This window comes from Microtus pennsylvanicus, chromosome 7 (genome assembly GCF_037038515.1).
Source record: "Microtus pennsylvanicus isolate mMicPen1 chromosome 7, mMicPen1.hap1, whole genome shotgun sequence".
NCBI lineage: Eukaryota > Metazoa > Chordata > Mammalia > Rodentia > Cricetidae > Microtus > Microtus pennsylvanicus.
The window spans coordinates 117,885,396-117,899,628 of record NC_134585.1 but is presented as its reverse complement, the minus strand read 5'-3'; the positions used below and the strand labels follow the sequence as shown (position 1 = coordinate 117,899,628).

The 14,233-nt window shown below is 49.5% G+C and overlaps 4 non-coding genes across 4 annotated transcripts; all 4 read left to right on the top strand.

Moving 5' to 3' along the window:
• Positions 1-3,121: 3,121 nt before the first annotated feature.
• Positions 3,122-3,195, top strand: Trnan-guu (transfer RNA asparagine (anticodon GUU)). Its single transcript has one exon. It is a non-coding gene; the product is annotated as a tRNA-Asn (tRNA).
• A 4,642-nt stretch (positions 3,196-7,837) lies between these two features.
• On the top strand, positions 7,838-7,909 carry Trnae-cuc (transfer RNA glutamic acid (anticodon CUC)). The gene has a single exon. It is a non-coding gene; the product is annotated as a tRNA-Glu (tRNA).
• Positions 7,910-12,545: 4,636 nt separating this feature from the next.
• Positions 12,546-12,617, top strand: Trnae-uuc (transfer RNA glutamic acid (anticodon UUC)). Its single transcript has one exon. It is a non-coding gene; the product is annotated as a tRNA-Glu (tRNA).
• A 922-nt stretch (positions 12,618-13,539) lies between these two features.
• Positions 13,540-13,611, top strand: Trnah-gug (transfer RNA histidin (anticodon GUG)). The gene has a single exon. It is a non-coding gene; the product is annotated as a tRNA-His (tRNA).
• Positions 13,612-14,233: the final 622 nt, after the last annotated feature.

Genomic DNA, 14,233 nt, shown 5'->3' with positions numbered 1-14,233 from the left:
TGCCTTTTCCCCTCCACCCAGGAACACCAAGAGCAAGATTTGGAAGTTCCTGCCTTGCTTGGTCACCTAGGAGCTACAGTGGTCCTCCGCCACTTCCTATAATCTGTAAAAGTGGGTCAGAAGTGGAGGGAGAGTTGGGACACGGGGAGCTTCTTATTTTTTGTTATATATACACATGTATACACATTTGCGTACCTTTGGGTTTTGTGTTTTCTACAACAAATGTTTAAAAAAACAAAGTTAAACACAAGCAGTTACATAAAGCATTCAAGATAGCGTTAATCCCAAAAAAAGTGAGGAGAAAGACCACCTACTTAAATCATCATGGCCAAATGAATTAAAGCATGCAATTAATCAAAGCAAGCTTTTTTGATTATTTATGCCTTCTGCCTCCCTCGAATGTGGGCTTCAAGAGGTCAGCATTGGACATGAGGAAGACAAGGATTTTATAGTTTGGGGGGTTTACAAATGGGGGATTTGGGGGCAAAATAGGTGGCGTTATAGAAATAGAACTTAACAAGGTGTCCATAACAACCTTGAAACAAAGACAGGGTTGCAAGATGGGCATTCCATTCCAGCGTTTTGAAGCAAAGGCATGGCTTCTGTTTCCTGGAACAGACAGCACAGGACCACTTGTTAAGGTGGGGCATCGCCCAGTCCTTGAGAAACAGAGGGTTAATCACGAACAGGAATGAACCTAGTTCGCCTTTACTATAAGATGGCTCTAAGAGACCAGTATTGGCTCAGGAGCCCAAAGACCAACTTCCCAGCACAAAAGAGATTTATTTGCCCCAGAAAAAGGGAAGGGAACAAGGGAAAGGAGAGAAAAGGGCAAGGGAGAGGGGGCAGGAATATTTGTCCCAGAGGGACAAAGGACCGTCTCTGGATAGACAGGAGATGGACATGGCCCACAGGCAAATGGTAGTTTATAAAGGTAAAAGGGGAATGCCCATGTCAGGGTGAAGAGTTTAATTTTAATTGGGTATGTTAATTAGGTGAGTCAAATAGGGATTTTGATTGGTGGACTTTAATACTTTGATAGCTGGACCTTGGTAGTCAGCCTCAGGAGGAGGAGGAAGTGGCCAAATAAGGGACCAGACAGACCTTGGTGGCTAGCTTTAGGAATGTAATCTAAAGGTTTTTTTAGCAAGGCAGAGGGAATGGGGGAGAAGAGCAAGGCCTGCCAGAGCCATCGGCTCAAGGGGGCTGGTTTCCTTCCAATGGCACGAGATGGAGGCACGAGATGATGGAGGCACGAGATGGAGGCGCGAGATGATGGAGGCACGAGATGATGGAGGCGCGAGATGATGGAGGCGCGAGATGATGGAGGCACGAGATGATGGAGGCACGAGATGATGGAGGCACGAGATGGAGGCATGAGATGATGGAGGCAGGCTGGCTCATCATCAGTCCATACTTGCCCGTGTTAAAACACCATATGTCAAACTGGAAAGGCTGACTATTATTTTCTGACTTACTTTTAATAATTGATTATAAACCTAGTGTGGAGGCATTTACCTTTTATCCCAGTACTTGGGAGGCAGAAGCAGGCAGATCTCTACAGAATCAATTCCAGGTCAGCCTGAGCTACATGGCTAGATATTCTCTCAAAATAACATAAATAAATTCAAAATTATTACATTGTAGTGTATTTGCTCATGCTTTGCAAAAAAAAACCATTTTTCAATAACAATACACACATTCGTCTCTTGAACAAATAGCTGTGTGACTCGCTGTGCGAGACAAAGGCCTGCTCACTCCCGGGTCTCCACAGGTCCTCACTCCTGACTGCTGGGAGCCACGCTGCCTAGTTTCAGACCAGTATATGAGTGTTTGTCCAACAGGTCTCCGGATGAGGCAAAGCCCCCGGGGACAGTCTCCCTCAGCAAGGACCAGTGGACTTCGGGACAGCGCAGAAGGCTGCTGGGACCACGCGGCCTGTACGCTGTTCTCTCTTACAAGGATTGGTGATTCTTTTGGCGGTTCTGGTATCATTTTGTTAATCACGCATGGGACAGACATGATCATTTCTGGAAACCTCAGTTTTTCTCTAATATCTTCCCCTAATATTCCTTGGGAGTTGATGCTTCCCCGGGTTCTTGTCTGGAGGTGTCAGTTGTCACTGCAGCCCCCAGCAGCTGTTCTAATTCAGGGCTGACAGATGGGAGGCAGAGCACCCCGTTTGCTGTAAATGTGTTTTGAACGGCACTGTTATTCTTGAAAATGTGTGCCTATGTCAATCACCAGTTTTGTAAAGACAGGATGTACCTGGCTCCATATTCGGCCAAACTAACAAAATTTTTGGTTTAAAGATGTTTTGATGTAAAAGTTGGAAGAAAACATATTTCGCATATTTCTCTTGGTTTTTCGAGACAGGGCTTAATCTGTAGCTTTGGAGCCTCTCCTGGCACTAGCTCTTGTAGACCAGGCTGGCCTCGAACTCCCAGAGATCCACCTGCCACTGCCTCCCAAGTGCTGGCATTAAAGGAATGCGCCATCAACCTCCCGGTTTGCATATCCTTTTTCTGCGGGAGATTAACGTTGGAGGATGGGGAAATTTGTTAATGTGGAAAAACATGCTTGTTTTGATGTATAAATAAAGACGGCTAAAGTTATTCGGGGCCAGCCACTGTGTGAAACTCATATGGCAGTCGGACAATTTATTTCTCGCGCCGAGCCCCTTTCTGACTCAGGACCTGAACCCAGGTTGGACCGCGGCACCTGTTCTCCACTTCCTACCACCCATGGCCTTTCCTACGCTTGCCTCCCAGGCCCAAGCCCTGGACAGTGCAGTGACTCAGACACACGCTCTGAATGACCAGCCCCAGGGAACGATCGATCCTAAAGCGTACGGGGGCATCTTCACCCCGACAGCGTGGGGCCCCCCAGACTCCCGAGTGGCGGCGCGACCCCAGCATCGGAAGGTGCGGGCAGGACATGCGGGGTTCATGACGTCCGGGTGAGCTCGGGAAGCAGGCGGGGCTGCGTCCCAACTGCTGCAACGCAGCGAGCACCGCGAGCCTCTACTGAGGACCGAATTCTCTCCTGTGATCATCCCAAGGCGTGGTGGACTTGGTGACGCATCACTCAGCATCCTGTCAACCTACCCTTCTCCTTCAGTGTCTCTGTGGCGCAATCGGTTAGCGCGTTCGGCTGTTAACCGAGAGGTTGGTGGTTCAAGCCCACCCAGGGACGGCTACACCTAGTTTTAATACATTCCTTAACTGACTGAAGCACTTAGGGTCAACAGAACATAACACTTCTCATCTACACAAAGGAAGTTTACAGAAGTATCCAGGGCAGGGTTTAGACTGTGGGGGAGTGTTCATTGCTTACACTGTTCCTGTCCATTTTATTTAGTTTCTTTTAGACAGGGCTGGAAATTTCTCACCAGGCTTTCTCAAGTCGCTGATGCCTCCACCGCAGCAGATGTGATTAGAGGCAGGAAACATCACACCTGACAGAGACCTACTGTGAACCAGTTATTCCCCTGGTATTGTGCCCAGATTACGACCCCCAGAGAGAGACCACCAGATAGGTCCAGACTGTAACTAATGTGTGTTACATTTGTGTGTTACTAATGTGTGTTACATTTGTTTATGTTGTGTGTCACTAATGTGTGTTACATTTGTTTATGTTGTGTGTTACTAATGTGTGTCACTAATGTGTGTTACATTTGTTTATGTTGTGTGTTACTAATGTGTGTCACTAATGTGTGTTACATTTGTTTATGTTGTGTTACTAATGTGTGTCACTAATGTGTGTTACATTTGTTTATGTTGTGTGTTACTAATGTGTGTCACTAATGTGTGTTATATTTGTTTATGTTGTGTTACTAATGTGTGTCACTAATGTGTGTTACCTTTGTTTATGTTGTGTGTTACTAATGTGTGTTACATTTGTTTACGTTGTATTTCTTTAATTTTGAAAAGAAGTGTTGCTGTTTCACCTTGCCTGCCTAAGGCTATTGTAATAAAAAGCAGACTGGCCATGGCTAGGTGGGAGAAAAGATAGGAAGGACTGGCAGCAGAGAGAATTAGCAGGAGAATGAGAGAGACAGAGGGAGATTCCTAGGGCTAGAAGTCAGGCAGGCCAGCCAGCCAGACGGAGAGCAGTGCTAGCAAGATACACAGGAAGAAAGGAAAGAAAGGTGAAAAGCCCCAAGGCAAAACATAGATAACGAGAAACAGATCAGAATAAGAGCTAAGTTAGACGGAGCATTCATTTTTTATTTTTATTTGTTTTATTTTATTATTTGGTTTATCGAGACAGCCAGTTCTGGAACTAGCAAATGTAGATTAGGCTGGCCTTGAACTCACAGAGATCTGCCTGCGTCTGCCTCCCCGAGTGCTGGAATTAAAAGGCGTGCACCACCACTGCCAGCAACCGAGCATTCGTAACAAATAAAAAATCTCCATGTCAGGATTTGGGAGCTGGGTGGTGACCCAAAAGAAAAAGCTTCTGGGTGATTCTCCTTTTTCTGCCTCCACCCTGCTGCAGGAGTGCTTTGATCACATGCGTGCCGCCACATCAAGCCTTTTAAGCTGGGGACATAGTCAGGTCTAGATCTGCAGGGCAAGTACTTTTACCTTCTCTTTCTCCCCCCCTTCTCTCTCATTTTATGGACAATTTTATTGCGTTTATTTATTTACTAACTGGGGTTGGGGTGGGGGACACAGCAGGGCTATGGAGGTTAAAAAACAGCTTGCAGCAGGGAGGTGGTGGCCGGCACCTTTAATCCCAGCACTCGGGAGAGGCGAGTGGATCTCTGAGTTCAAGGCCAGGCTGGTCTACAGAGTGGCTCCAGGACAAAGAATCAGCCCTCTCCTCCACCAGTCCAGGGCAGGAAACTCTGCTCATCAGACTTTGCTTTGCTTCTTTCCTACTGCGATCCCGTGTGATGACAGAAGCAAAACGAGGGAGGGAAGGCTGACTCTGGCTCACAGTTCAAGGTCCATCATGGTGGGGAAGCCTGAGACAGGGACTTGAAGCAGCTGGCCCTGTCAGGAAACAAAGAGGAATGAGTGCCTGCGGTCACCCAGCTCCTCCCTTCTCTCGTGTAGTCCAGGACCCCAGGCAGGGACTGGTGTCACACACAGTGAGCTGGTCTCATCATCCCAGCACAATCACAATAACCTCCATATATATTTCCTAGATTATCATAGATTGTGCCAAGTGACAATCATCCCTGTCCATCACAGACATCGACACAGGAGCCTCAGCTCAGCCCTCCAAGATATTAAGCAGCTTGTAAATGGTGGAGGACATTCCTGGGAGGTTTGCCCCTTGTGTATGTATTTCTGTATGTTTCAGGGATCCTTCTGCTGTCTCTTCCTGTTGGGGGCTGCAGACCCTTAGACCCTTGACTTTCTCTGCCTGCCCCAGAACCCTTTGCCTGCCGGAGTGAACGGCTTGTTTTCCTGTGCCTGCAGCTGCTCTGAGCACGAGACCCTCATGGGTTCCTGATGGCAGGGGAGTGGTTTCTGGTGGGTTTACAGCTGAAAATCCCAAGAGCTGGGGTTAAGGATCCATATATGTTTCCCTGGAGCACAATAAAGTTGGCATTCTTGTTTCAAGGATGACCCTTGTTTCTGTCTGTGTGTGTATGTGTTTCAATCTCCAGCCCCTTGCCTGGCTCACGAACTGTCCAGTAGTCTGGGCGCTGCAACTTTCTATTTAGAGCACTTTCAGCCAATCCTTTGGGCTAGAGGTAGAGCCCCTGATTTTCCTAATTCCAAGAATCCTTTGATTTTTCTTTGGTTTTTGAAAACTGTTTTTGCTGAATCCATGAATTTGCGGTGATGATGTTGGGTCGGGGAGGGTCACACAAATGATTGAGGGACAGTCCACCGAGTCTGTTACATCAGGAGCAAACTTTACCCAGAAAAAGAAAAAAAATCTCCACGGACACACAAAATGTATCAGCTATAGCTGTGACCACAGCCAGAGATGGGTTTGCATGGCTGTGGCAATGGGTGGTTTCCGAACTCCGCTTTTTATAGCAAGAAGCAAGCATTCGGCGTGAACAAATGAATTCCTACAATCTCGAGGTAATACTCAGATACAAATTGCTTTTTGTACCACGTTCACTAACAGGGTTTTCAGTTAAACTGTGTTTGTATCTAGCCCATTGTTTCTCTCTGGCCGTAATGGCCTGGGGTGGGGAGGAATCTATAAAAGCTGACCCTCAGTTTGCCCAAATCCCCAAAGTGTAATTGGATATTATTCATAAGCCAGAGCTGTGGGAATCTCTGTGGACCAAGGGCTAGAGCTCTTCAGGCCGCGGATGTGAGGAGGAGAACCGGGTCTGAGGTTCTCACTGCTGGAAGCGATCATCCCAGGAAAAGCTCCAGGACGCCCGCGGCCGCAGTTCTCACCTGGTCCCCCTCCGCCGAGGAACCCAAACTGGTCCACTGTCATTGGCGGCCGCCATTACCCTGGGTTCGGAAGTGGGGCCCGGCGGTTCAAGTAAGCGGTGCAAGCTTGGTGCAAGCGTGTGACCACTTCGTTGTGGAACGGGAAACATTCTTGACAGTCGGGACCGCAGGCCAGAGCGGGAGTTCCTAGATACGGTCTTGCGAGGAGGAGGAAGGGCGGTCTCTCCTGGGTGGGTTCCTCCGGTGCCGGCCCGGGGTCCATCGGGTCCCCAGTCTCCTGGTCTGGAAAGATTGTCAGGCACCTGGCGCACGCTTCAGCTGGAGAGCACCTGCTCTATCGAACCTGGACACGAAGTGGCAGGAGCTTTGCGGGCAGCCAGAGTTGCACTGGGTACAACACAAGACTTTCCTGGCGACAAATTCACCAGGGACAGCGTCGGCTTGTTCTCCTGACCCCTTAGCAGTTTCCATACATGCCAAACAGGACCTTGTTCGCTATCCCACAGACACAGTCGCTCAAAAAACGACTTTGTGGGACTCGATGGGGGACACGACCCTCGGGAGGCAGAGGAAGGCGGAGCTGGGTGAGCTGGAGGTCCAACCTGGTCTAAAGGGGCGTTCTAGACCAGTCAGAGTTACGAGGTGAGATCTGTCTCAAAAACAGAAAAGAATAATTTTCTAAAAGAGACTGAGAAAGATAGAAGAGGCAGGAAGATGAGGGAGTGGAAAGGAATGTGAAGATTAATGAACATTGCGACACCGACAGCAACTTGCTCCCCGCTGGGATCCATCTGGCTTTCCGCTGTAAGACGGGGACCAAGGTTCAGCAGCCGGAGTCATCCCCGCAGCCTTAGATCCAGAAATCCATCTCCTTCCCCTCCGCTTAAATCCCTCCAGGCTGACAGGCATCCGGGGTCTGAAAACCAAGGGGGTCTTCCTCCTGAAGTCCGTTCGCCTGGATCTCACCCTGAGATCTCACAGCTAGGGGTCAGGCTGGCTGGAGCCGCAGAGAAACCAACACGGTGAGAGGAACGAGCCCAGTCTGACCCTAGAGTACATCGGTGCCTGTCCGCTGTGTGATGGAGGTGACAGGGAAGGAAAGGAGCGCCCTGTGTGAGCGTCCCGTGAGCCGGTTCCCACGACAGGAACCAAGAGGACTCGGCTCACTACGCTTACCCGACAGCTTCCCCACTAGGACGCCGAAGGTCGGAGGAAGAGACGTGCCATCCAGGCGCACTTGGTGCGAAGGCTGGAGTGGAGTGGGTTCCATATGCGCTCCCTGTCTGTGGGTTTCAGAGACAGACCTGTACCCAGTAACCAGGCAGTAAATGGGAGAGACGATGATGATGGCCAGGGAAGGTAGGAGCGGACACAGTGCTTAGCTCACCAACCTAAAAAAAACGAGTAAGGTTTCCTCTTTGGCGTTTCCTCAAGGAGGTCAAGTTAACAGGATGTCTGTGTCCCTGGTGGTCTAGTGGTTAGGATTCGGCGCTCTCACCGCCGCGGCCCGGGTTCGATTCCCGGTCAGGGAATATTTTTTAAGCAGTTTCTCCGCGGTTTTCTTTAACTTGTTAAACTGTGCTCAGAACAGGATTACAATAGTCTTGTGGATCTGCAATGAGTTTCAAATAAAGGGGTTGAGAGAGGAGAATTGGGTGGTGGGGGGTAGTCCCAACTTTTCATTTTCAAACAGGAGGAAAACGAAACCTCTGAAACAACGAAAGTTGCGGGAACAGTGGCTCTTTAATTCCCATAAACTCCCAACTTTGGAGTCTGCTTTGGAGTCTTCTCCATTTTACAGATTTGCCCCGGGGGCATTGGAGAGTAATTCCCACCATCAAGATCTCTGGGTTGGGCTATCGTGGCCCCTTTCCTTTGCCAGTGTCATTTCAAAGTCAGTGTCATTTCCTCTAAGACCAGGGGAAGGCTGTGTCCTCCTAGAGAAGCCCCCTCGTGTCCCTCAGAACCCGGCACCCACTTGGTCCAGACTCTAGGATAACACTGGCCTGAGCTCTATCCTTTTGTGATTTCTAGATTTCCTAATTTTGTAGAACTTACTGGTGGCATTTTATCTTAGCTTACAGAAGTCTTAACTTTATTTCCAACTCAAAATCCTAATCATGCTGAATTTGCTAAATTTACGATACCAACTTTACCTGTCAAAGGAGCACATGAACTGTGTGTACGTCAATGTAGAACATGTGTTTGGTATGTGTAAGGTCCTAATTGAACACTCAACATCCCTGCTCCCCTGAAGAAGCTGAACAAATAGGTGAATGTTTAAGTTTTGTTGATGCCAAAACACATCTCTTACCTCAAAGGGAAAGAGTTCAGTTAATAAATACAGAGAAATCAGAATGGTACAGAATAATGGGAAAGAGTAAGACAGCAGGACCTTCCCTCTGGGGAGCATTGGAGGGGAACAGACCTGTACAGTAAGACTTAGAAATGGTTGTTTAGTGTCTGCTCCCCAGGAGAAGTCCTTTTCCCAAGGTCAGGCATTTGGATAAGGGTCTCCTTTCCCTTGGGGGCTTGAGGAAAGTTCCTGTTTATTAAAGTGAGCATTCTTTAACCCTGGCCAGAACTTTCAGCCCTTAATTAACAGCAGGGCTGGTGCCCACTGTCAAGGTCAAGGCTAGCTTCCTCAAGCCCCGATTTCAAGCCACACCCCAGCTCACGGTCTCACAGTTAATCCTAAAGACAACTACAGAGTATAAAAGGTGTAGTCGCCCCCCCCCCCAATTAAACGCTGCTGGCAGCCATCCTGATTCACCCTCAGATCCTGTCGCCTCCCGAACTCCACACTTGGTCTTTGGGACCTGAACACCATTCCCCCACCCCCTCACCCCTCTCACCCCCACTGCCTGCTGGAGCCCCTCTTCTCTACACTAAACAACAGCTGAAGCAAATCCAGGGCCACGCTGTCTAATTAGTCCCTGCTGGGTGCTGTAAGGGGATTGGAAAGATCCAGCATCTGAAAACTCCCTTCATAGTGTAGAGAGGCTCCATCTGTTGGATCAGGTGTCTGCCCCTCTGAGATCTGAAGACACACTGGGAGCTGGCACACTGGGAGGAGGAAGAGCTCCCTGATGAGATGGGAAAACTCTGACCCAGGCCTGCTTAAGCCTTTCAGACTCAAGCCTATGCTTCCGGTCATTTGTCACATTGATTTAAAGCTGGGTCTCACTGAGGGAAGCCAAGCCGGGAACTGAAGCTATGGAAGACCACTGCTTTCTGTTCTTCCCAGGATTTGTTGGCCTGCTGGCTTCTCATTCATTCTTTCCTCTTTATTTTTACTTACTGGAGACAGGGGTCTCACTATGTAGTCCCAGCTGTCCTGGAACTCACTGCTCCCAGATTCACCTTCCTCTGCTAGGATGAAACGTGAGTTGGCACCGAGCCCATCGGAGGCATTTTCTTGATTTAAATATTTTCTTGATTTACAGATATTCGTATGGAAAAACATGCTTGTTTTTGAAATATAAATAAAGACAGCTGGAGCTTTTCCCACCGGTCTCTTGTGTAAACCCATCTGGTGGTTAGACAGTTCATTTCTTTGTTCCCAAGCCCCTCTTCGACTCAGGACCTGCAGCGGCGGAATCGTGGGGCATTCACACATTGGAAAAATTCTCATCAAAGCAAAGCTCCGCAGCCACTCACCCGTGCAACAAGTACCTGCCTATAAGCAAGCGGTTGCCTTGACAACACAAACACTCCGACAAAAAGCTATGATGCTCGGTTACGTGGATTTTAAGAGTAAGAAAAGTTAATCCTGGGCAGAGAAATCAGAATGGTGACTGTGACGAGGCTTGGGGTTGGGATGACAAGAAAGGACTTAGACTTTCTAGGCTGTTTTAAATCACTGATAGGAACTAGAAGATGATGGTTTGTCTTATCACAATCCATCAGGCTAAACTCTAGATATCTGTGCCCTGCAATCTGTATGAATTATACTCCAATCACTCACTGTGAAGAAAAAAATAGTTGGGAAGTGTCTTGGCGTTTAATTTTAGTGTATTGGTAAGATCATTTAAAATATCGCCATTGCGTGAGAACTCCGATCTCACTTCTAACTTAGAAGTCGAATATGGCTCGAGATAACAAAACGGAAACAAAACTTAAAAATGGATCTGGCCGCATCAAGGCATTAAAGCGCTTTGCAGCGAGACTGACCGAGAGGCAGCCCCTCCTCCCTTGAGCCCAAACCAATTCTCTTGCCTGGGCTTGGGTGTGTACCAGGCAGTTTCCTTTCGTTCTTCTGCCTCAGAATCCTAGGCAAGACTTGCATTGTAGTCGGAGGCAAATGCTGCAGTAACTGGATATAAGAAAGCAAAAGAAAACCATAGTCGCTCCGAAAAAGCCCATTCCCCCGTCTCGGATTCGAACAACAGTTGCAGTGTTACTCGCAAATTACTAAGAGCTACGCAATAGCTCGCGGATCCGGGCATCTAGGCAAGCATGAACTGCATGCAGTTCTTGAGTTTTCTTAGCGTGTGAGTGTAATGATCGTCGGCTTAGTTTAAAAATTCAGACAGGTAAAGTGCTCCGTCGTTCCTTCCCCTGCCGGCTCTTCTGCCCTCCTCTCGCTAGCCTTGGGTGCCCACAGAAACCCATTCGCGAAACCTCGCCAGCCAACGAAGTTATCTGGCCTGAGGTTTGGACTCCAGCAGCTCCTGCCGTGTTTTAACCTAGCACAGCGTTCCCTCTCTTCTTCCCCTCCTCCCGCCCTTCCATCTGATCAACCTTTCCCACGATCGCCCCAGGCAAAGAGTGGTGCCAAGGCTCCAGTCCACAGCCCCGGCCTCCCCAGAGCAGGCTCTCGTGTGTATGCACTCTGGATCTGCGAAGGACTGGACCCTAAAACGCACGTGGTTTCCTTCGACAAGTCCTGTCGGGGCCCCGGTCGCGCCCTGGTCGGCGTGGAGACCCCGGCAGCTAGGTGACTTTGGGCGGTGTCTTCGGGGTGTTGTCGGGTTCCCAGCGCCAGGGAAGGGTCGAGGGAGAGCGCGGGACTCATACACTTTGGGAGACTAAATAGCTATCACTGGATTCTTGGTTAGTTTCTTCCTGGCAGTTATCCTGAGTTCGTGTTGAACCGCGGAGCGATATTTTTGTTTGCCACCGTGTAACCCTGGCTGGCCGAGAACTCACTATCTGACCAGGCTAATCGAGGACCAGAAAGTCTCTTCCTGGCTTGTCCGATGACATTAAAGGAGTTCACCACCACGCCCCACCATTTCTTCTTCATTCTCTTAAAAGTAGTTCTATGAAAGAGACGGAAGGGAGACAGAAAAGCAAAAAGGAAAGGAAATTGAAAGGAAACTCGAAGGAACGCAAACCGGAGATGCGGTCACAAGAATTTTTTTTTTCCTGAAAGACTGAAAGGAAGAGACCGGGAAATGAGTCAGGTAGGGAGAGTATGCAGAGGCGAAGGAGGTAACAGACCTGCGGTCACATACAGGCGTTCTGCATCGGCTGCTTCCCACTCACTATCCGGGGAATCCATGTGGCTCACCGCTGTAAGACGGGGACCAAGGTTCAGCAGCCGGAGCCGTCCCCGCAGCCTTAGATCCAGAAACCCACCTCTCTCACCTCAGCCTAAATCCCTCCAGGCTGACAGGCACCCGGGGTCTGAAAACCAAAGGGGTCTTCCTCCTGAAGTCCGTTCGCCTGGATTTCACCCTAAGATCTCACAGCTGGGGGGCAGGCTGGCTGGAGCCGCAGAGAAACCAACACGGTGAGAGGAACGAGCCCAGTCTGACCCTAGAGTACATCGGTGCCTGTCCGCTGTGTGATGGAGGTGACAGGGAAGGAAAGGAGCGCCCTGTGTGAGCGTCCCGTGAGCCGGTTCCCACGACAGGAACCAAGAGGACTCGGCTCACCACGCTTATCCGACAGCTTCACCACTAGGACGCCGAAGGTCGGAGGAAGAGACGTGCCATCCAGGCGCACTTGGTGCGAAGGCTGGAGTGGAGTGGGTTCCATATGCGCTCCCTGTCTGTGGGTTTCAGAGACAGACCTGTACCCAGTAACCAGGCAGTAAATGGGAGAGACGATGATGATGGCCAGGTACGGGAGGAGCGGGCGCAATGCCTGGCGTCAGCCTTAGAAAGTAAGGTTTCCTCTTTGGAGTTTCCTCAAGGGGACCAACTTGATGGGTCATCCGTGTCCCTGGTGGTCTAGTGGCTAGGATTCGGCGCTTTCACCGCCGCGGCCCGGGTTCGATTCCCGGTCAGGGAATGTCATTTTAGCAGCCTCTTATTCATTCCATGGTTTCTCCTCCAGTCTTTAAACAGCATTTTGGGGACACAAAATCCCCGGTCTTGGCCTCAGAAGACCCCAGAAGTGTTGTCTTTGCTGAGTTTGAAATAAAGGGATTGAGAGAAGGGGAAATGGGATGTTAGTTCCAATTTTTCATTTTCAAACAAGAGGAAAACGAAACCTCTGAAACAACGAAATTGCGGGAACAGTGGCTCTTTAATTCCCATAAACTCCCAACTCAGCATCTTTGAGAGTCTTTGGAGTCTTCTCCATTTTACAGATTTGCCCTGGGGGCATTGGAGAGTAATTCCCACCATCAAGATCTCTGGGTTGGGCTATCGTGGCCCCTTTCCTATGCCAGTGTCATTTCAAAGTCTAGAGAAGCCCTCTCGTGTCCCTCAGAACCCGGCACCCACTTGGTCCAGACTCTTAGAGAAGCTTCAGGTAGATGCTATTTGGATTTCCCTGGACAGGACAGACCCACTTTTCCAATGAGCCTATTTTAGTCACGGTTTCTGTGGCTCTGATGAAACCCAATGACCCAAGCAGTTTGAGGAGGGAAGGGTTTGTTTGGCTTACACACCCACATCGTGGTCCTTCATTTGAAGGACGCCGAGACAGGATCTCCTCAGAACAGGAACCTGGAGGCACGTGCGACTAAGGCGCCGACAGACACGTGCACTCGGTGCAGCTCCCAAAGCAGCAGGGAGAAGTCACTTCTGTTTAGGACAGCGAAGCCTCGGAAACCAGCAGAGACCGATCGGGAGGGCGGCTCACCCCTCCCTACCCAGCGCTCGGCGAAAACAAACAAAGAGAGCAGGGCAGAACCAGGCTGAATGGGACAGAGGCTTGGTCAACAGCACCAGCGCCAATGGGGCAACCATCGCCGGGCGCGTGGCACGCCGTGATCGTATAGTGGTTAGTACTCTGCGTTGTGGCCGCAGCAACCTCGGTTCGAATCCGAGTCACGGCACTATCGTCCTTCTGCCCAGCGATATTTTGCTACAAGTTCACCTGACCTGCGCGATTCTGGGATCACTGCATTTGTGCAGCTCACAACAGCCTGTTTCCAGAATTGCCCCCGGAGGGGGGGGGGGGTTTCCAAATTAAACGGGATAAACGGGACGAAACTGAACGCCTTCCAACAGAGCTGTGTGTGCGTTCTATTATACTTCTGCCGTGTTTTTGACAAACGTTATTCACACCCAGGTCAGGCTACTTTTAGTTACTTTACTACAGCAAGACCATTAGTGACTACTGACCTATTCATGACCGACTTCCCTCCCTTCCCTCTTCCTCTCTTCACCTTCCTTAATACAGGGTCTCACTATTTAGCCCTGATGGACTTGCAAGTAGTTCAGGCTGGACTCAGACTCAACGGAGATCCACTAGCTTCTGCCTCTCAAACGGTGGGACTAAAGTCTGTGCCACCATGCCTAACCTAAGTCTTATTTCTTGATAGTAGCATGAATATATGGACCATCCTCCTTGATTCTCAAGAAATGTCATGTTACTTCCACGCGTTTGAAGTCCGTTTGTGTTGGTGTACTTATCACGCCTTCATTTGATATCCTTTTTGTTTTGTGGGGTGTGTG